General features: G+C 34.2%; 1 protein-coding gene across 1 annotated transcript in view; it reads right to left on the bottom strand.

The window, feature by feature from the left end:
- Window positions 1-23,028, bottom strand: part of Sema2a (Semaphorin 2a) — a 1,119,544-nt gene that overhangs the window by 887,365 nt on the left and 209,151 nt on the right. The gene's annotated exons all lie outside the window — the stretch shown is intronic.

The following is a 23,028-nucleotide window of genomic DNA, read 5'->3' as shown; positions in this document are numbered from 1 at the left end:
TGGCACCTACCACACACTTATACACTTTATTTTCAAATGAGAACTAAAACTGTTTTTATTTTAACTAAAATTAGGCAACAGCGCAAAGTCATCTCAGATGGCGCTACTCTACGACCACGCCCATGGTGCCACAATTACGTGTGTAAATGCATTCTGCCTCATCCTGAATTCTGGCAACATACACAGAATTAACATGATACACTTTTTATTTAGGCTCTATTCGGTCGTATGTAGCAAAAAAAGTAGCTATTCAAAGCAAGTGATGACAAAAAGTATTTATACTTTTATTAGATAGTAAAGACTACTAGAAGAAAGAAGATAATAAAGTATAAAATTGTGGTAACGTGTGTAAGTTACCACAATTTATGAAGTTACCATAATACAGGAATATGTTCACACAAGTTACCACAAATATCTGTGCACACACACACACACACACACACACACACACACACACACACACACACACATGTGTCTACCTGAGGTCTTCCAAATGATAATTCAAAATCTTTTTTAAAAACTTTTCTGTAGTATGAATCCTTAACAGTGGCATATTCCGGAAATTTTTCAGTAACAATCTTGCTCATTTTTTGTAGTCAGGTCCCTAAATCGTTGGAAAATCTGCATTTTTTCGTCGCTACTCATCAATGAAAAGCACTTTTTCCTGCGCCTTATTATTAAGTACATATTAATAAATTTATAAATTTAGTCAACAAAAAATTGTTTTCAATGAAAACTTTTTATTAGAAAAAAAACAAATTATCAATTTTTTTGCAATCTTTGGAGGATGGAGAAGGAACTGCAGGAACATTCTTTCCCTTCCAATTGATGTAGACGTTTCCTTTGACTCGTTTTATTATTTCATTTCTATATTCGTAGGGTTTTTTTTATTCTTTTTTCTTTCTGATTGGGTAAATTCATATCGCTATGATCACTGTTGCTTTCTCTTATTTTAAAATATTTTTGTCAAGATATGTGCATTCACAACAAAAGATTGAACTTGACTGAAAATTATTGAAACTGACTGACTGACTTATTGAGACTGAAACGCCTTTAGTCATGGACTAATGGTGTTTCTCTAATAATCACCAAATCATACTGTAGATGCTGTAGATAAGATACGAATGCACTGACTGAAGGCGTTTCTTTATAAAAATGTATTTACAGTCCATTTTAGTAAACAAACGATTTAGGTAAGAATATGACTTATGGGGTTTCTCAAATAATTGATTCAAATATACCTTCGGGACTAGTTTGGGACGCAGTCTATTATAAACTTTTACCTCAACAACAACTATAGTGTAATAATTCAGTAGCTGTCAATAAATCTATACTTAATTCCACGACTTCAACATTTTATTTTATCGTTATCGATCGAGAAAAATCGAATACATGGAATTAGAAACAATTCGAAATTATAATTACATTCAAATTTGTCCAGAAGGCTTGGGAAGAAGGAAGAAATCTTGGCTGAGGAATATTGTTTCTTGAAATACCCTGTCCGATTCGAACATTGGAGTTGATTAATGTTTCATCTGTTGATACTGCATGTTCATCTCGTGATACTGCTCTTTTTTTCTACACTACTATAGTACATCACAGATTCTCCATAGCTTCTATATATTTTCTCCTTATTTTAGTCTCTTATATTGAGCGCATATCTTCGCTTAGACAACATATTTTCATAAAATGCACAATTCACTTTTTCACTCCTTATCTATTGATCCGACTTACATTTTGCGTTAATCCTCCCACTGTTCCCTTTGATCATCCAATCTAATTAAACTTAATTTAAATGTTGCAACGTTTTCCTCGTCCAGTCTCTATGAAAAATTAATAGACAGCCAACACAGCGAGCAAAAAGAAGAACATATACATAAAGCAAACAAGCGAAGTCCGTCCAATTCCTAACTAACGGGTAACGAATCCTGACATTTATTTGTTTTACAAACGGCTCTATCCTCCGGGATCCCCAGCGCCGCTCGCAGTTCAGGCCTCGTTCTCAAATGCTCAAATACTCAAACACACCTGATGATGTCGTTCGCTAGAAAAAACTGCAAATGGTCATCGTTCATTCTTTGTCCTTTCGAATGTTGGAAATTGAATTTATAATCGCTATGGACAGTGGATGCCTTTTCTCGGTTTTTCTCGCTATATTTTTCAGGATATGATTTGCCCGTTTGGATGTTTGCATTATTCCGACGAGATGTGGACACTACCACTTTCAAATGTAGGTCGGATGTGACCGTGTTAGGTTTAATTGGTTTATTTTTTTATTGAAATAGGTCAAGTGATGTTAAAAGCACCGTTTGTCCAATATTATTTAATTTTATAACTCAAGAAAGCGTCAATATTAGGAAATGAGTTATGTGGTTAATGAAAATGTATTAAATGATTTTATTGTATATAGAGATTTTTTAAACATATGCGTTTTTGGGTCACACAATAAGCTTGAGTAATATAATAAGAAATCCGCAAACAGGAGCAGAAAACCTTGTTGAGCATAGTATAACGCAAAAATGGAGATAAACAAAAATTACACAAAACTGATGTGTGAAAGTTCAAACATTAGTAATAAAGCATTTGTTGTAATCTCCTCTCTGCTTAGCATTACGTGCATATTACAGCATTTTATATTAGTTTTATCATTACGCTAAATATATATAACAGCCGTCTACGCGGCTGTTATCAAGGAAGGATACTGACCAGCAGTCGAAAATATCAAAGTTTTTTCAAGGTCAATGAAAAATAGAAATATACAACTTTACTTTCTCTATAAGTATTTTAATTATATGTACAAATAAGGTAAATGCGGATTTAAAGTTTGAGATTCAACTTTTCATTAAAAATATAATTGATAATATTGATATCCTCCTGAATGCGCCATGATTTTACCATTATTTCTATTCCTTATTATATCTGGACGATCTACGTCTATTTTAAAAACAGATTTACTTCTATAGTGTGTATTATTTTTTTCATGGAACTCAATTTCGGTAATCAGATAAAAATATCCATATTCCTCCTCAAATTCTCGACAAAAAACAATCTTGAGATCGCTAACTCAATATTAAGAAGTTATTCGAAGAAGGAGACAACTCGTTGCGCTTATTGTGTTATTCAAATTTTATATTCTAGCTTGAAATTATTGTCTCCCTTATTCCATTCTTTGTTTTGTGATTTGTACTGCAATTTCCCCAGACACTGGATGAACGCCCCGAAAAAGGCGACGTTGTCGCGAAAATTGGAAATGAAAAAGGGAAACTTCATTAAACATGATAAAAATACTTATTTTGCCGAAAAAAAAAGTTGGGTGTCTGCCGCTCGACCAATCCGGCCGGGTTTTATTTTTATTGTATTGTTTTTCATGAAAAATTATTACAATTAGTCTGCGATTTTTTTAAAAGAACTGGGAAAGACTGGTTTAGGCCATTTCAAGGATTGTAATATGCAAAAAAGTCCTTTATTTCGTTAGCTGAGTAAAAAATTGTTTTCAGTAAAAAAGATTTTATTAAATATTCAATAGAGTTTAAACCTTCTGTTATCCTGTATTTCGAGATTATTTTTGTACAGCATTTCACTCAAAACATCACTTGTACCTTGTACAGTTTACCCCATGTTATATGCTACTTTAAATTCTTTCTATGTGCAACTTAATATCCTTTATTTTTGAGTACACATATTTTAACAATTTATACGGTTGTGTAGGCGAGAAAAATCCCGTCACGGTCTTATCAGAAGCCAAACACTCTGACACGGTGCATTTCGCACTCGTTTCGAAAACATCCGTCTCCATTACCATTTATTCTGCTTAAACTCGAATGCCACGATTGTATTTTCTGTGATCAGCCTAAAGAAATAGCGAGTAAACATTTTAGCGAATAAAATACTTCTATAAATAAATAAAACTTTGGCAACTACGGTTTTCTACTTTTACAATTACATTTTCGTGCAAGTCTTGAGTTACTATAGACACATACCTTCTCTTTACATTCGTGCTTTCGATTAAGCAATAATTTTCTTATCCGATCAGTTAGAGTTTTTGTTGAAGATAAACTAATTATTTATCAACTTGTCTGCAGATGGATGTTTTCCAAACTTGTCTGGTTTTAAAACGTGCCTAAAATAGCTTAATTCTTGAATACTCTTCCAGTGTAAATCATAATGATTTTTTATCTAGCATTTGCAAATGATGTTGACATAATCGCAAGTTCAAGAAGAGAAATGATAGAGGCATACAACCAAATAGAACGAGCTGCACAAAATAGTGGTCTTAAAATCAATCAGACCAAAACAAAATATATGCAGGTATAACAATAGGAGAATACAACATAGAGGGGGTAAAAAACTTTATATACTTGGGATCCCTAGTCCCGTCTGATAATAACGTTACGGAGGAAGTGAAGAGGCGAATATTTATTGCAAATAAATGTTACCATGGCTTAATTAGGCAACTAAGATCAGACAACGTCGCAAGAAAAACAAAATGCCAAATATATAAAACCCTAATAAGACCGGTACTCACATACGGCTCAGAAACCTGGACACTCACTAAGAGAGGAAACGTTGTTAGCCACCTTCGAAAGAAAAATCTTGCGACACATATATAAGGGCACAAAAAAAAACGGAATATGGCGAAGAAGATACAACTCTGAACTATACAAAATATACCAGGATCCGGATATTATAACATTCATTAAAATAGAACGGCTGCGTTGGATAGGACATGTAGAAAGAATGGAAGACGGCGAAATACCAAACAAAATATTCAAACAGATGCCAGTAGGAAAAAGAACAAGAGGAAGACCGACACTGAGATACTTAGAACAAATAGAAAATGATATAACAACCTTAAAAATAAAAAACTGAAGAAAAAAAGCACCAAACAGATCAGAATGGAGAAGAATCCTGGAACAGACCAAGATCCAAAAAGGGTTGTCGAGCCAGTGATGATGATGATGATGATGATGATTTTTTATCAATTTTCTAACATCAACTGCTTTGTTTTACTTGTAGACTATACTTTGGTATTATACCACCTTTAAACACAGCTTTTAAATATGTCTCAAACTTGCCAGAGGTTATCTCATTATCGTAGCTTATGAGAGGTGAAAAATGAGACATATGATTGTCATATTTTTAAAAAAGTTAATAATTTATTGGCAAATTGTTTATATCAGAAGGCTCTGTATATATTTCTGCACATAAGCATGTTTTTTGCTTTTAATTGTATTGCCGTTTAAGCATCGAAAATCGAAAGATTTAAATAATGTCTCATAATTACCAAACTTGACAATAGTCTAGGCGGGATCTGTTTTGGATTGGACATTTTCCATAGGAAGCTATTTTTTTGCTGGAATTCCTTTAGGATGTGCCCAATATCGATAATCACGATATGCGCCAGTCGGAAATCCTGTGCTAAATTTTTTATTTAACAAAATCTGAAAAGAATTGAAAATTTCTCATTTTTTTTGCTCCTATTTTCGTTTATAATTCGGAAAATATTGATCCTACAGAAAAAATTATAAGAAGTTAAAAGTTTCGTTATTCAATTTTACACAATATTTCGATAGCTAGAAATTGAAAATCGGGCGGATAGGTTTTGCATAATAATTTTGCAACCCAGCCTACTGGAAAAAAATCGCAAATTTTCAAATTTATAGTACGCCCTAACTAAGGCCCTCAGATAGTTGCAAATTCTTTTACACATAAAGGAAGGAACTTTCAAACGCTTTTTGTAAAATTTAAATCGGTCTACTAGGAGAGCCTAGAATTTTTTTTAAAGTTTTAAACATTTTTTATATATATTAGGCTTATAAACAAATTGAATAAATTTACGAGTTTTAAACATATCAATTTAAAAAATTTATACACTTAAAGAACATTAAAAGACGCTTCTTAAAAAAAAGATACATTCGGCTTACTGGTTGCCGAGATATTGAAGGTCAAAGTTGGCATACATTTGGAGTGTAACCATAAGTGATAGAGGGCTCGTTTTTAAACAAATACCCTCGTCTTTCAAGTACTTTTTATACAAAAAGTTTTACGTAATGCGCTTCATGGCCACATTCAGACGAATGTGGCCATGAAGACAAATAAAAAACCGTTTTCGCGTAAAATGTCGCTCGGAATGCATGAGAGGTAGTGGTGGGGGACATTCACTGGAAATGTGAATCGGCGAGTTCAAAATCATAGCGCGCGCTAAAAATTGCATTATCTCGGCTTATTGTTAACCAATTTTGCTTTTTTTTTGAATCGCTGTCTCAGACGACAAGGATTTTAAATATCATATTTTCAAATACCATTTTTCATTGCAAATTGGGAAATTTGCAATAAACGATTGTATGTTAAACAAGTAATTGCATTTTTTCTTCATGCATTTTTTTTGAGCTTGCAATTTATACATTGAAGTAAATTGTTACTTTTAGTAAACAAATTTGTATTTATAAATTGTTAATAAATAATTTAAATTGTTAAAACAAAGGCGACCGAAAAAAAAGTTTTTTTTTCCACCCCCACTTGGTAGCATTAAGGTTATTTCCAAGCCACTGCTGTACTAATTTGTTTATAAGCCTAAAAATGTTTAAAAATTTTCTAGGCTCTTCTAGTAAACCGATTTAAATTCATTTACAGCGTTTAAAAGTTTGAGCCTTCCTTTATATGTAAAAAAAAATTGCAACTATCTGAGAGTTTTATTTAGGGCCTAGGTACTATAAATTTGAAAATTTGCGATTTTTTCCAGTAGGCTGGATAGCGAAATTATTATGCAAAACCTATCCGACCGATTTTAACAAAATTTAGCACACGGTTTAAACATATTAAAAAGTTTTTCTAGGCGGAATATGGAGCTTGTAAGTCAAGTTTAGAAAGTCGAAAACATTTAAAGGATTAACTTCATTTTTTTTTCCAATTATTGCTATTTTTTCAACAATAAACGTTAAACTTTCAATTTCTAGCTAACGAAATATTGTGGATTTTTTTCTCTAGGATCAATATTTTCCGAATTATAAACGAAAATAGGAGCAAAAAAATGAGAAATTTTCAATTGTTTTCAGATTTTGTTAAATCAAAAATTTAGTACAAGGTTTGCAACTGGCGCATATCGTGATTATCGATATTGGGCACATCCTAAAGGGATTCCAGTAAAAAAATAGCTTCCTATGGAAAATGTCCATTATGATCTGAATTTCTACAGATTCCGCCTAGTCTACAAGTTCTTCAAAGCTTTCCACTTTTACAATTATATTTTTGTGCTAGTATCGCGTTCTAAGTGGTCTTTTGAGGGGGTGGGGGCTAATTTTTCTATTATCGGATTTGAAAATATTTTCCTACGTCAGAGTAAATATACTGAGTGAAATTTTAAAATACTTTTTATTGCTCCTCCGTCAATTTTAATTGATATTAACATTGGTCAAAATTTATGATATTTATTTAAATTGTGTAAACTCGTGACATATTTCCAGATTTTTGTTTTGATATGTAACACTCGAAATCGTATACATGGCAACATGACCTTACAAGACACATTTTTAACTTATTTATTAGTGACAGCGTCCAATAATTTGTCTAATATCCGGCGACACGCAATACCAGGTGTTAATGTTATATTAAAAATTTTAACGACCTACCACTAGAGTTGTTTGTAACCGGATATTTACACTGTCTCGGAACTTATGGATCATTTAATCATTCGAACTCAATCATTAAATTAGATCTGTCAATGAAACAAAAGCTACTTTTCTGTATCGGTATTTTTACTCTACATGGTAATATCAATTATTATTTTTTGGAATGATCATTAATTGGATTGATGAAATTGATTGATTAACAGGATGGATGAAACGATTCAAATCAACAAGTTAAAGATTCCTTTTATGAAGAGTTATCAAACATTTGTGATATAATAAAAAGTCATCAAGAAATAATACTGTTAGGAGACCTATATGCCAGAGTAGGTTCTCAAATAGACGATGACGTGGTGGGACGGCACAGAGAAACAGTTAAAAATGGTTCAGGGGACAGCTTAATTGAGTTCTGTCAACTTTTTGGTTTAAAAATAATGAATACCCAACTCCAACATAAAGATATTCATAAATACACTTGGGAACGACCTTCACTCCAACAGAAGTCGATCATAGACTATATAATAATGAGACAGAAATCAAAATTTAAGTGCCAAGACTGCAAAGTAAAAAGAGGATCTAATTGTGGGACAGATCACTACTTTCTTTTAGCTAATCTTTTTCGTCCCTTTAAACAATATTACAAACAGAATACCGAAAGTGAGAGAAATATACTACACAGTACAAAACGGAGAGATATAAATTGCACCTTTTATTCCAACCAAGTATTAAACATCTTTTTTAATCTAGATTAGAAAAGGCACTAAATGAGATGGAAAGAAATATAGATGTAGAACAAGAATACAATAACCTCAAAACGATAATGAAAACAATTGCTTATGAAGTATTAGGAACAGAGAACAACGACAAAAAACACCACGAACTACCATGGATGACAGAAAACGTAAAAAAAATGATACATAGTAATGAGAAAAAAACAAAAATATATAAAAACTGGTTAACAAATAAATCATCTAGCAATAGAGTAACATACCAAAGGAAATACGGAGAAGTGCGCAATCAAATAAAAGAAACAAAAAACAATTTCTGGGAACAAAAATGTGTCAAAGTTGAAAATTTAATTGGTGGTTCTCGGGCTACGGATGCATGGAGAACTACCACTAATCTAAAGAAAAACACCCATAACTCCTTAAGCAACTTAATTCCTAGTGGGAAAATCACTATAAAAATTTACTCCAAGAGTCCAGATTGGAATATATGGGAGAGGAATACAGTATGGAGAGACAAACAAATAGTAACATTAATACTACTAACAACGAGGTCCTTACTGCGTTAATTAAAATAAAAAACGGGCGATCTCCAGGACCTGGCAATATAGCTGTAGAGTTACAGGAGGTTACAGAGTGCAGGAGGTTCACTCCTAATAGAACGAATAAGTTTTCTAATGAATCAATGCTGCCAACAAATTAAAGTACCATCTGAATGGAAAACCGCTCATCAAGTGTCCATCTTTAAAAGGGTAATCGAAAAGATCCTAACTGCTACGGAGGATTAAGTGTCCTACCTATTTCCGGGAGATTGTTTGGAAAGATAATAACTGGAAAAATACAAGATGATGTAGGACATCTAATTAGCGAAGACCAAAGTGGATTTACGCCTGGTAGGTCTTGCACTGAAAGCTTGTTTATACTCCAACGATTAAAAGAAAAAAGAATAGCGGTTGGTACCGAAGTATGGCGTATGATACAGTTCCAAGACTTAAATTGTGGTAAGCTTTACAACAACTTAGCATATTAGTCCATACCTTTTAGGAATAATCATAGAAGTATACAGGGATAACACTACTTACCTAAAAATCGGAAATAGACTATCAGAGCCAATAAAAGTAACTAAAGGACTAAGACAAGGATGCAGTATGTCATCCTTATTGTTTAATTTATATATTGAGGCAGCCCTCCAAAATTGGAAAAACCACTGCCAGGGAATGGAAATTCCCATAGGAAATGACGTACTGTTCTCCCTAAACTTTGCGGATAACCGAGTCGTCCTAGCTCAAGATTCTTATGATCTAGAATTTATGATAAAGCGTCTATATAGAAAATATGTAATATGGGTGTTACAAGTCAGCATGAAGAAAACATAATATTTAGTTATCAATTCAGATGCAAGGTTTGAAGTGTTGATAGACGAGGACGTGGAAATCAAACAAGTGGAAAAATTTACATATTTGGGTGCACTCATTGATAAGAACCGCTTGGGAGAAACCGAAATTAAACACCGAATTAATCAGGGACGTAAAATTGTACAATGTCTAAACTCCTTATTTCCAAAAGGAACAAAAAAAGAATAGGGCAAACCATGGTTGAATCAGTTCTTTGTTATGGCTCTGAAGTATGGACAATTAATGCAGACCTGAAGAGAAGATTGTTGGCAGTTGGAGTGGATTATTTGAGAAGAAGTGCTAGAACATCAAGGCTGGAAAAGAAGACCAACGAATCTATAAGAAATAACATGAATGCTACAGAAACGGACATTGACAGAATAGAAAGAAGACGTTTAAATTGGTTTGGATACCTATTGAGAATGCCTGACGAACGTTGGCCCCAAAAACTTCACAGATGGAAAACCGTGGCTATCTTCACGTCTATTTACTTTTTTTACTTTTCTGGCATATCACTGGAGTTCGATTCTCTGTCGAGGAGAAAATTTTTGTATTTTTTTATTTTTTATTTCATTATTATGAAATATAATGATAATCAAAATAAGGTAATTAAACATAAATACAAGATAATAATGAAAATGTAAATGATGAGAAAATTCTATATTATACGGAGTCGGCAAAAATCAAGCAACGCTGTTGAAAAATCGACATACGTCCAAAAACGTTCATAATTCTGACCAGAGATAGAAATCTTTGAAGACAAACAATACATGACATCACGACGATCACTACACTTCATCCGTGAGATCAGAAGGGATTGGAGAGAGAAAGAGAGACGAGAGTTCAAGTTGTTTATTTTTTTCTTTCTTATTTTACTTAAGCTTTTGTTTCCAACAATGCTTCTTCTTCTAGGGATTAAACATCTCTCTCTCTCTTGTCGTTTCCTCATTGCTGAGGATCGTGATTTCCTACAATGCCAATTCTCTCCATCTCTTGCGATTTTGGGCTGCTCTCATGGACTCGGAAAACGTCTCTCCAGTGGCTTTCTGTACTTGATCTGACCATCGGATAGGTGAGCGTCCTCTGCCTCTACGTCCTTCTACGTTTCCGCACACAATTAGTCTTTCTAAGTTGTCATTGTCTCTTCTCGCAATGTGGCCAAAAAACTTTAAAACATTTGCAAGACACTGAGAGGAGAGTCTGGTCTGAATGTTTAGCTCTTCGAGAATCGACTGATTGGATCTGTGCTCCGTCCACGAGACGCGTAGAATTCGTCTCCAGCACCACATTTCGAATGCGTCAATCCTTTTCTTATCCTCTGATTTTATTGTCCATGTTTCGGTACCGTAACTGAAGATTGAAAAAATGAGTGTCCGTACCAGTCTTATTTTGAGTTTTTTGGATAAAGAGCGGTCCTTCCATATTTTTGACAGTCGACTCATCGCGTTCTTGGCCATCCCTATTCTTCTGCGAATTTCCGTATGGGAGGAGGCTGCATTGCTTAAGGAAGATCCTAGATACGTGAACTCGTCTACTTTCTCGAATTGTTTTAGGGCGCCTGTTGTTTGGAGGATATTCGCGTGGTCTACAATCATGATTTTTGTTTTCTGATTATTAATCTTGAGCCCACACTTGTTGCTTTCGGTTTCTACTCTCTTTATCAGTCTCGACATCTCCTCTTCAGATGTTGCTATCAGTGTTGTATCGTCTGCGAATCTTAAGTTTGAGATCTTTTTTCCTGCAATGGAGATGCCGCCTCTCCATCCATCGAGTGCGTTCCTCATTATGTATTCTCCATATAAATTGAACAGGTCTGGAGATAGTATGCACCCTTGTCGTACACCTCTGCTGGTTTTGAAGGTATCAGATTGCTGGTTTTCAATTCTTATTTTAACTGAGTTATCTTCGTATAAGTTTTTAATTAATATTGCCAAATGATCTGGAACTCCCATCTCATGAAGAACTGTCCAGAGAACTTCCCACTTCACACAATCAAATGCCTTTTGGTAGTCTAGAAAACAGATTATTATTGGAATTTTAAATTCGCGGGCCTTTTCTATGAGCTGCCGCATATTAAGGATTTGCTCTCTCGTACCCTTCCCTTTGACAAAGCCTGCTTGTTCTTGGGGAATTTGTTTGTCTAAGTATTGTTGCAAACGGCGTTTAATGATTCTTAGTAATATTTTGCTTGGATGGGAAATCAGTGAGATGGTACGATAATTACTACACTTTGTAGTTGTTCCTTTTTTATGGATTGGTATGCACAATGATGTGCGCCATTCTCTGGGCCACTTTCCGCATCTCCAAATTTTATTACAAAGTTTCCACATTATGTAACATCCTTTGTCTCCCATGTTCTGAAGGAGCTCTCCCGTGATATCATCGCAGCCAGGGGATTTATTCTTCTTGAGGTGAGTTACAGCTTCTTCAATCTCGGATCGCAGAATTTCAGGTTCAGGGTTGTATGCGATGTTTTCGAGGGCTGAAGTGTGGCCTAGATGTACGTGTTCTTCCCTGTAGAGCTCTGAACAATAGTTTTTCCATGTTTCCGACACTCTGTCGATATCACTTATGATAATACCATGTTTGTCCTCTATTGCATAGTTCTTGGGTTTAAATTCTCTCGCAAGAATTTTCACTTTCCGGAAGAGGTCTTTGGTTTCATTTCGATATCCGTGATTAAAAGGGATTAAACATACCATTCTCTTGATTTATGGTCCATCAATTAAACTTTCTGCATTTTGGACAAAACTCAAGAGAAGGCAATAGCGAAATAATCAAGAGAGAAATTAAAGGACAAAAAAGTTAGTAATAGTAGTGAAAATGAAAAATCCAAAAAAACGGTTATAAAAAATTATATACATGTGTCTGCTAAGAGCGTATATAACCGAAATATATTTTTTTAAGTACCTACCAAGATTCCTTTTTTCCTACTAAATTTTGAAGGCACTAATAAAGACAAAAACATGTGTCCAATATGAAGTGTCCAATTGAACTATATTCTTTATAGTACATTCAATATCTCAGTCTATTTGCCACTGTTCCTTATTGAACGCATATTTGATGAAATTTTATTAACCGAATCATTTTAAGGAACCGTTATCGAAGTTCACTTTTCTTTACGAGACACCCACCTCTATTCGTCGAGCTTCAGTGATGGTTTATCACTGACGTGCCAAAAGGCACTTACAGCTAAGAAAGTATGAGACTGTATTATTGCTATCACTATTCCAATTACCTTTATGGTGCTTACGCATGTGTGTTAATAACGCGTATCATGGAAAACGCGTTTTCCACCATCGCCGCCTATCACCACGCACTCAATCATAAAATAATGGGAATTCTCGGCAATATCACTAGCACGCAAAATATGTTGAACAAATTTCGGTTTTTATTGTTTATCAACTTCCGGTCGGAGTTTTCCTAAAAGGCGAGGGACATGTGAGAGAATTTTTAACTTATTTTCCGTGCCACACAGTTGTATTTATACTTCTCAGTATATGACGGTTAGAGATGGAAAAAGGCGGTGTAAATAAAGTCTTATTTTAAATGACCTACTTGTGTTGCCGAGAGGGGGCATTTGGGCCTGTAGGACCCATCGCCGGCTCTGCGGACTTCTTCCTGTCCTCGGAATTAGACCGGGTGTTGACCATCTTTGCTTGTCACTGATAAAAGGGTTTAATACTTCTACTGGTATAAAATAACGGTTACCGTGACAAGTATCTGTTATAGGTAACAGTTCCAAGGAGCAGTTACAAAATAACAGATCAAAAATAGAAAACAGAACAGGTAAAATAGTCTAAGTATTCCTTGACTTACGGAAGGAAACAAGAAACTTAGTAAACAAGAAAAATAAAATGGTATAAAAGTACAATGCAAAGAAAGTGTTTCTTGACTTACGGAAGAAACAACTTAGACTGAAAAGTAAAATACACAAGATAAAAGAATAGAAAAGTGCAGAAATATTCCTAAGTGTTTCTTATCTTACGAAAGAAACAACTTAGGACAGAAATACAGATAAATGAAATATGTAAATATGAAACAAGGTATGGAAATATTTCTAAGTGTTTCTTGACTTACGGAAGAAACGACTTACAAATACGAAAAATCAAATACAGAAAAGATGTGGAAATATTGCTAAGTGTTTCTTGACTTACGGAAGAAACAACTTAGCATAAAATAGAAAATGAAAGAGACAAATGTATTAAGTATTTTCTTAACTTAAGGAAGAAAATATCTTAGATAAAATATCGGAAATAATAATGCAACAATGATTATGAAAATATTTCCAAGTGTTCTTTTGACTTACCGGAAAAGAACGGCTTAGACGCACAATTAAAATAACAAGTCAAATATTCAGAGAAATATTTCTAAGAGTTCTTTGACTTACCGGAAAGAACTACTTAGACAAAGTACAAATCAAAATATAAAATGGAAAAAGCAAGATAAATATTTCTAAGTGTTCTTAACTTACGGAAGAACAACTTAGACACAAAATACAAGAAAAATAAACAATCAAAATATTCAAATAAAATATCAAACAATCAGTACATGAACAAATATAGATCAATGTATTATTCTAACCTGAAAAGGTCTGAATATACAATAATGCTAAAATAAAATGGTATATAGGAAATCAGAAATAAAACAATAACTTAGTAGGAACAATAATAGCACCGACTAGGTCTACAGTAGAAGAGGCAAGCTCGACTGATCGATGAGAGAAAATCTACCTGCTTTTATGTAAAACAAATCCTTTGTTTTACGTAGCAAAAGTGGAATTTCCCTGCATCGAGTCGATTAGAAATTTGTATTTGGCCAAACTTGGAATTCCCAAGTATTTTGACCAATATCCAAATTTCTTTATGCGTCCGGCACGACACTTGGATGGAATTAAAACTTGACCCTTCGTTACTAATCTGTGGTCTCTGAGACCGTCAGCACCAAAATTTGCCGAAAACTGCAGATCCGTTTCGATCCAAAGGCGGTGTATCGCAGAAGCTTCTTGTAATGCCGTCTTCTGTGTAATGTAAGAGCGGTGTTGACAGAGTGTATATATTTTTCCCGCTAGAATCAAACCGATCTCTGGGACCAAGGTTAGTAAACCTGTTATTTTTCTATTATAAAATTCTTACTACAGTTCTCTTTTTGGCGTTTCTTTTTAGTAGAATAACATAACTTTTTGTTACAGCATATTTTTCATAGCGATGAGAATTTATGAAAGAGAACAAGAGAATTCAAAACCGTGCCCGTGCCCAAATCTTGTAACGCAAGTGCCTGGCGTGTGCGGAGTTGCAAAACAAAAAACAGAAGCCAGGAAATTTAAAGGATTTTTTTGACGCCGGATTTATTGGAAATTATGGTCGCAAATACCTATAAATATATTTTACTGAAAAAGTACACCCAGACCTATAAAACAGCTCGATAGACGTAACTGAGCTAAAGGCATTTCTGGGAGTACTGTACATAGCAGTTGCCAACAAGAGCAACCATTAAAATGCTGATGATCTTTTTAGAACCAATGCGATGTCAATGGAGATATACCGGTTGACAGTCTTCCTCGAAAGGTTTAAATTTCTATTAAGAAATTTGCGTTTTGATGATAAAACTACTGAAGGGAATTTTTTGAGATCTTTACTGCTCAGCTACTAAAACATTATTAAATGTCCCATTTTACACCGGTAGACGAAATGTTGGGGTTGTAAAAGGATCAGTTTTAGCAAAATTAGTAAAGTAAATCATGTCAATCAATCAAGGTAAGCATGTCTGAGACATAGATAACACTAACACTTAGCAATAACTAACATTTCGCAGATACGCCACTGAATGATTGCCGACTTCCTATCGATTTGCAGGTCGTATGAATCCAGTAGCTAAAAGCAAAAATACGTTATTTAGGGCATCTTACCATAAATGCATTTATTATACCTTGTTATGTAATTTGAAGCATATAATGCAGAAGAATCACTCCAAAATATATGTGAAACCTTTAACAAGATCAGAGAACATCTAATAGAAAAGAAAGAAAAGTGAAAAAGTTGGATGAATGACAAAATACTGCAACCCATGGAAGAAAAAAGAAAATCAAAGAACAACAAACCAATGTACAATATTCAATATTCAGAATAATATTCAGAGACAAATAAGAACCAAAAAGTCAAATAGAATTGATCTAAATTACCTGTGATCTAAGAATTACTAGGAATCTTTACTGGAATCAAACATGATCCGTACAGAGGCAGGAGAATCAGTTGAAATCAGAATTAAACGTGGGGTAAGACAGAGATGGATACTATTATTTTTGCTGTTCAACATATAACCCGAGGAAAACTTTCAAGAAGCAGTAGGGGATGTTGAAGCCGGAATTCGAATTAACGGAGAATGTATCAATAGCATCAGATACGCGAACGACAAGGAGGTATTCGCTGAAATTTATGAATTACTCTAGAAGTTAATGAATAGGATCATAGAATAAGTTGTAGATACGGTACAGGAATAGAAAGACTAAATACATACAGCTACTTGTTATGAACGTCATTTAAATAGGGACCACTCCCTCGAAATCAAAAGTAGGATACAAAAAGCAAGATCTGCATTTCAAAAAATTAAAAAATGGCTAAACTGTTCAAATGGCATGATTTATCAGTACCCATGAAAATCAGGTTACATACTACAATGTTATATATTTCCCATACTATTGCACGTATGCTGAAGATATCTTATATTGACCACCACGTTACTGATTAGGATGTTTTATTGAGAATACAAAAAGAAAAAGGGCTATTAACCACAATGAAAACAGCCAAAATCTGATACCTCGGTCATTTCATGAGGAACAGCGAAATATATGGATTGCTGCAGCTAATTTTACAAGGAAGGAAAAAAAACGCGGACCAGGAAGGCGAAGGATTGTTTGGCTGAAAAATCTACATACGTGGTTCAACACAACAACCATAAATCTTTTCTGAGGAGCTCTGGACAAAGTACAAATTGCGATGATAGTCCCAAACATTTTGACTTTCACAAAACATTCTTAAAACACGTATATACAACAAAAACTCAAAATAAACGTATTTCTACTCAAATTGTCAACAATTTCCATTAAAGAAGGTCAATAGAATAAAAATTCCACAGATAAATAGGTTCAATACTAACTATTTTCTTCGTTTTTATTCTTATAGACCTTTTTTTTGGCTTTTTGCTGCTACTATCAAGTCAAAAACTTCATAAATTCTTTACTTTCCCGCAAATCACCCAAAATAAAATCCTCCCTTTTATCGTACAGCTGTTCTCGTGATGGATTTCCTCGTGGCAAGTGTCCATGCGTTTTTTTATCGTACATAATTATGTAGAGGGAGGCAGTTGATATAAACTCGTTTTTATGACTTCTTAATTGTGGGGTAAGGACTGCTTTTGTTTTTAAGGCCTGTTTTCAGTAGATCTTACCGATTATGGGAAAATAAAAGTAGTTTTTATCGTTGCAGTCAAAAGGAGTTGAAAGTGAAGTACATTGTTTTTTTTTATCAATAATCTACTGGAGTATTTGAAATAAAGAAATTAAGCATTTCATCACGTAGATATATTTTAATGTTTTTTCCAAACAGCTATCAACATAAAAAAAAAACATTAAAGTCAAATCAAGTTCAAATCAAGCACAGTGAAGATGTTCTCTTCACTTCTGTATTGAATATTTAGTCTCTGTTAGAAAAATTGTATGGCATTTTAATGTTATTATTGGTAATGTTACAACTTTATGTCTTCCTTTTGGTATTTTGGACCACTCCAAAGAGATCAGGAAACGCAAAAATGTCTATGCCACCCGAAGAGTTGGCCATGCAAGTAAGAGTTTGGATAGTAAAGTGCTCCATTTGGTTCTTACTTTGATATAAATCTGAAGCGTGGACGATGAAGCAAGAAGATTTAAAAAAGTTAGAGAAGCGGCGATCGACCACCTACACGATGGGCTGACGATTTAAGAAGACAAAAGAAAACTGGGTAAGAGTGACGCAAGATAGACTGGGTTGAAAACACGAGGAAGAGGCCTATGTTCAGCAGTGGACAACTGAGGCTGGACGATGATAATGACTATCATAAAATGTCGTGTGATCTGTTCATTCTATATAATTCGTTAAAAAATGTTACCGAAAAAATGCCGTTAGGGTATCTTCCGACCACACCTAAAGCACAAAATAACGGTACCTTTTCTATATAAATATTTTTCTACCAAAAGGCATACCTTTTCAATTTTATTTCATTTTCCGCTGTGTATTAAGAAACTTTTACTGAGACCCCTGTAAAGAGAAATGATAGTGACGTTGGGCAATGGAATCAAAACAAGACCAGTAAAAATCAACCGAGGCGTAAGACAAGGAGACACAATATCTCCAAAATTATTTACAGCTGCCCTAGAAGATACCTTTAAGTCAATAGACTGGGGAAAATAAGGAAATCCCTATTAACGGAAGATACTTGAACCATCTTAGATAAGCAGATGATGTAGTACTAATAGCCGACACGTGGAATGTACTGAATACCATGATTGTAGAACTACATACAGAATCCCTATAAAAAGGACTGAAAATGAATTTCAGCAAAACTAAAATAATGTCAAACAAAGATGACAAATCTATGATAAACATCCAATGGACAGAGATAGAACATGTAGATGAATATACATATCTGATTCAAAATATCAAGGTAAGCAAAAAACAATCAGACTACCGAAATAAGCAGACGTGTAAAAATGGGATGGGCAGCATTCGAAAGACTCTCATATGTACTTAAAAATAAAAATATACTTCAAAGACTGCGAACCAAAGTATTTAATACCTGTATCCTACCTGTACTTAGATATGGAGCTCAAACCTGGACATTCACTAAAATAAACATGGAGAAGATCAGAAAAACTCAGCTATGGAACGACAGATGCTGGGTATCTCACTCAAAGACCATAAAACCAATGAAGACATTCGTAATAAAACAAAAATAAAAGATGCTGTCGAACAGGCAGCTAAACTGAAATGGAAATGGGCTGGACATAACGAACGTCTTAAGGATGGCCGATGGAATAAAGAAATCGGGAAATGGCGGCCATATGAAGCCAAAAGACCAAGAAGAAGACCGCAAATGTGCCGGAGCGACGATATTAAAAGAACTGCAGGACCAATGTAGAAACGTCTGACAAAAAACAGAGATGAATGGCGAGAATTAGGAGAGACCTATATTGGGCAATCCGAATAGAGAGAAGAATCTGGGAGTACCAGATTGTCCCAAGTTACTCCCAGGTTATGCCCTAATTGAGAATCCATTTTATACCGTTGAGAGAACCAAGTTATTCAATTGGAAATCCATTTTTATTCTGTTTGAGAAATCAAGTCCCCGCATCTAACTATGGAGCACTCTTCTATTCAAGATTTGGCTGGTGCCGAGAACAACATCAGTTGATAGGATTAACATTTTTATCTGATTTATTATTAGTACCTTTTCTTCTATTCTCAGCCGATTCATGTGATGTTACTTTCGAGTTAAGAATACTACTACGAGAGACTGTATTCATTATTAAACAGTTGATGGTAATGAATAAATTTGTAACGTTCTATTTTAAACATGTTTAAACCGAAATGGATTAGCAAAATAGGAATTGTTTGATTGAGCAACGGTGCCTTTAAACATAGTGTATCAGCGTTCTAAGTTTGACTCTTTATAATCTAGTTCACTTGTATGGTACAAATAAGTACCCATCCACAACTAGTCTAACCTATTGATATTCCCAACCATAAAATTGTAAATTGTAAAAAACGCAACAAATTAGTTGTATTCCAATATCTAAATAAGTACTCGGAGCACATTTTTGAAGATGCTGTAAAAGATATTGATGAAGGCATCTCAATAAATAGAGTCAAGCTCAATAACCTGCGGTATGTAGATGATACAATAGTGTTTTCCAATACCATAAAAGGGCTGCAAAACTTAATGAACAAAATAACGGAAACAAGTAGAACATTGGACTGGATATAAACACCAGCAAATCCAAGCAAACGATCATCAGCAAGGAAAACATAACTGGAGCAAATCTGTATGTGAACCAAATGAGAATTGAACGTGTCTTACAGTACAACTACTTGGGAACTACAATCAATAAGTCGTGGGGCAATACCCAAGAGATGCCGCATCGGAATGGCAAAAAGTGCATTCTTGACTATGAGCTCTGTGTTCAAGAGCCATGACCTCCTCCTAGAAACAAAAATAATACTCCTTAAATGTTACGTGTACTCAGTGCTTGTGTACGGAGTACAAACGTGGACATTGAAGGAGGAAACTCTATCAAAACTTCAGGCTTTTGAGTTACGGTTATATAGAAGAATCCTGAAGATATCATGGACAGACAAAGCCTGCAGTACTTGGGAGATATAATGAAAAACAAGGCATATATGAGATACTCCAATGCATTTTGCAAGGTAAAATTGAAGGAAAATGCCAAAGGACGAAGAAGAATATCCTGGCTTGTTAAACTGAGAGCATAATATAGAAAGACCTCCACACAGCTATTCCGTATGACCTTATGAAGATGGAAATAAGTTGTTGTAGGGTGAAATATATAGGGTGAAATACACTTTTTAAAACGTATATATATATATATATATATATATATATATATATATATATATATATATATATATATATATATTCGTTTTTTAATGATAATTTAAAAAGTAGGAAATACTAGTTATCAAAAAGACTCGTTTTTTCAGAATCAGTTATTCAAATTATAAAATAACGTATAAATGTTTATACATGTACACCCCATGGTTTTGTTAGAGGCCACCCTGTTGTTAAACGTAAGGGATGTTTTGTATATCACGTAAACTGTATAAGTAAGTGATCCCTTCGGAGTATTATCACCTTCGAACCTAACAAGACGTCCGTAGACCTATTATTACCGTTAATGAAATTCGCACCCACTTATGAATACCAAGAGCACGTTGTAGAGGTCGTTCAGGATATACGAGTACATGCCCAAAACACTCCATTATCCGACTCGGAATGGAAAACCTTCGTTTCGCCCTTTGTACCGTCCAAATTGACATGCGATCGTCTTCATTACTTATTCACCTTATTTGCTTCATTACGTACAGCTCCATGCATTTTAATGCACTACAAATGGGCATTAAATATACGGGACGGCTTACTATAGTTCGGTTGCTAGCCACTTTTGAGTGCTCAGGTATAAAACTCTCTATCCACAAACAAAAGCATTTTTGACCATTAGGTTGACCATTTTTTTTGTTTTTCGAACCATTCCCTCACTGGACGTTGCAATCATTCTTTCTGACACTGTAAACTCTGTTAACAGCGGCTCTTAAACAGTTTTGTTGATGATTTACCATCCTGCTGTCAAATTTTTTAGCCACGAGATTCGTTGTCAACTCGGCCCTCTGCTTCCTTTTAGTTTATATTGCATTAGAACCTGATTAATGTGGTACTTATCGTGTTCCATCAACTAACCAAAATATGCAAGCGTAATAATAAGTATCCAAAATAACCAGTTTTAGTTCTATAAAACATATTTCTGGTTTTTGAATATCAGTCTGAATTTCTGTAGCTAGAATAACCCAAATTGGTCGTAAAGGTCAAAGTTAACTATAAAAGCGTTTTTAATAAAAACGTTCTAATAAGTCAAATAAAAAATATATATGCCGCAAAAAGTTTATATCGTCAATAAAAAATGCAAAAAAAGTTGTACTGTCAATTAAAAAAATTTATGCAATACTCAAAAGCTGTAAGAACACCTATTAATATTAATTAACTTATTACTACATATATTGCGGTCACACACACAACAATTTTTGTAGAATCCCGCCTCCGAGCGATATGTGTGTTCCAATGGAACGGTGGGACCCACATGTCAGAAGATCAAACCGGTCACACTCCGTAATGGAGTGGTACGGTACCTATCTGACCCCCAAGCTATAACCAACCACCCCTCACCATTGCAGGACATAACGAATGAGGATGCCTTGTACTGAAAGTTACTTTGGATGCCCTGGGTAATGGGGCATTCTCTGTTATACTTTTTATGGTTAAGCCACCTGACTTTGGGGGTAGTTAGAAAAGCTTTTCTCCCTATGAATAACTGACAGATTGCGGTTTTTGTTAAAAAAAAAATAAAAGATTGTTTAAAACTTAAATTAATTACTACTTAAAACTTTACAAAAATTGACAAATAAAAGACTTCAGACTGCAATCTTTCAAGGCACGAAAAAGCTTTTTGGTTCATCTTATAATATATTAAAAAAGCAACACATAGCGTTCTTGTTATATAAAAAAAATGCTCAAGTAAACGCTCAGTAAATACGAAATGAATAATAAACTTTAATTAAAATATATGAAGTTCTCATCAAAACGTGACCTCTCATTAATGCAAATAAATAGTAATTAAATAATAAAATATCTAAATATACATTTGTTAATCTCAAAAAAAAAAACGATACTATATAAAAGTGTCCCTAATTGATTTCCACTCACTCAAATTAGACCAGCAGTAATTGAATGGGCATTACCCTCGTCGACCCATATTCTAACGACAAAAGCAGGTAACCATTCAGCAGTCGACAAAAAATTACTGTACCCTCAACTGTTTTTCTTCTTATCAGCAAAAGGATGGAAATTCACAACGGTACGAAATAATTTAGAAGTGCCGGCCGAGTAATTATTCGGCGATTTAAAAACCAACGTACGTGGGCTTTTCACTACGAAACTGTACTGAATAAACTATTAAATTGACATCAGCGGACATTGCAACAACAAACTGAGGAATCAGATCAAATCGCGGGTTCGTTTCTTTTTATAACCGATTGCCAGACTAATTAGGGGTAATATGAACATTTTTAATGGGTGTTTAAAACAAGAAATGCGGCTAAGTTTATATTACGGGTTGATTTCACACATTTTTAACATACTTATACTCAGACAAAATTAACTAAATTGCGTTATTATCGGCAATATTTGACTCAGTTCTTTAAATAGTCTAGACACACATAGGGTTAATGATATGGGAACTATTAAAAAACGGCGTTTATGTAGATCAGCTGCAATTTAGAATTTAAGATGTTTTAATTATTTAACCATACAGTCAGAGACATGTAAAGAGAAAATTATAGATAACAAATGTGAAAAATCTGAACTGCTTTATACTTCACTTTAGAGACACGACGATTACAATATGAATTCGGGGTACAGTATATTAGATTTCGGTCATACAATGTTTCAGTACATTACAAACCA

This window comes from Diabrotica undecimpunctata, chromosome 1, assembly GCF_040954645.1.
Source record: "Diabrotica undecimpunctata isolate CICGRU chromosome 1, icDiaUnde3, whole genome shotgun sequence".
Taxonomy (NCBI): domain Eukaryota; kingdom Metazoa; phylum Arthropoda; class Insecta; order Coleoptera; family Chrysomelidae; genus Diabrotica; species Diabrotica undecimpunctata.
The sequence above is the reverse complement of the archived record's forward strand: the minus strand, read 5'-3'. Positions and strand labels throughout refer to the sequence as shown.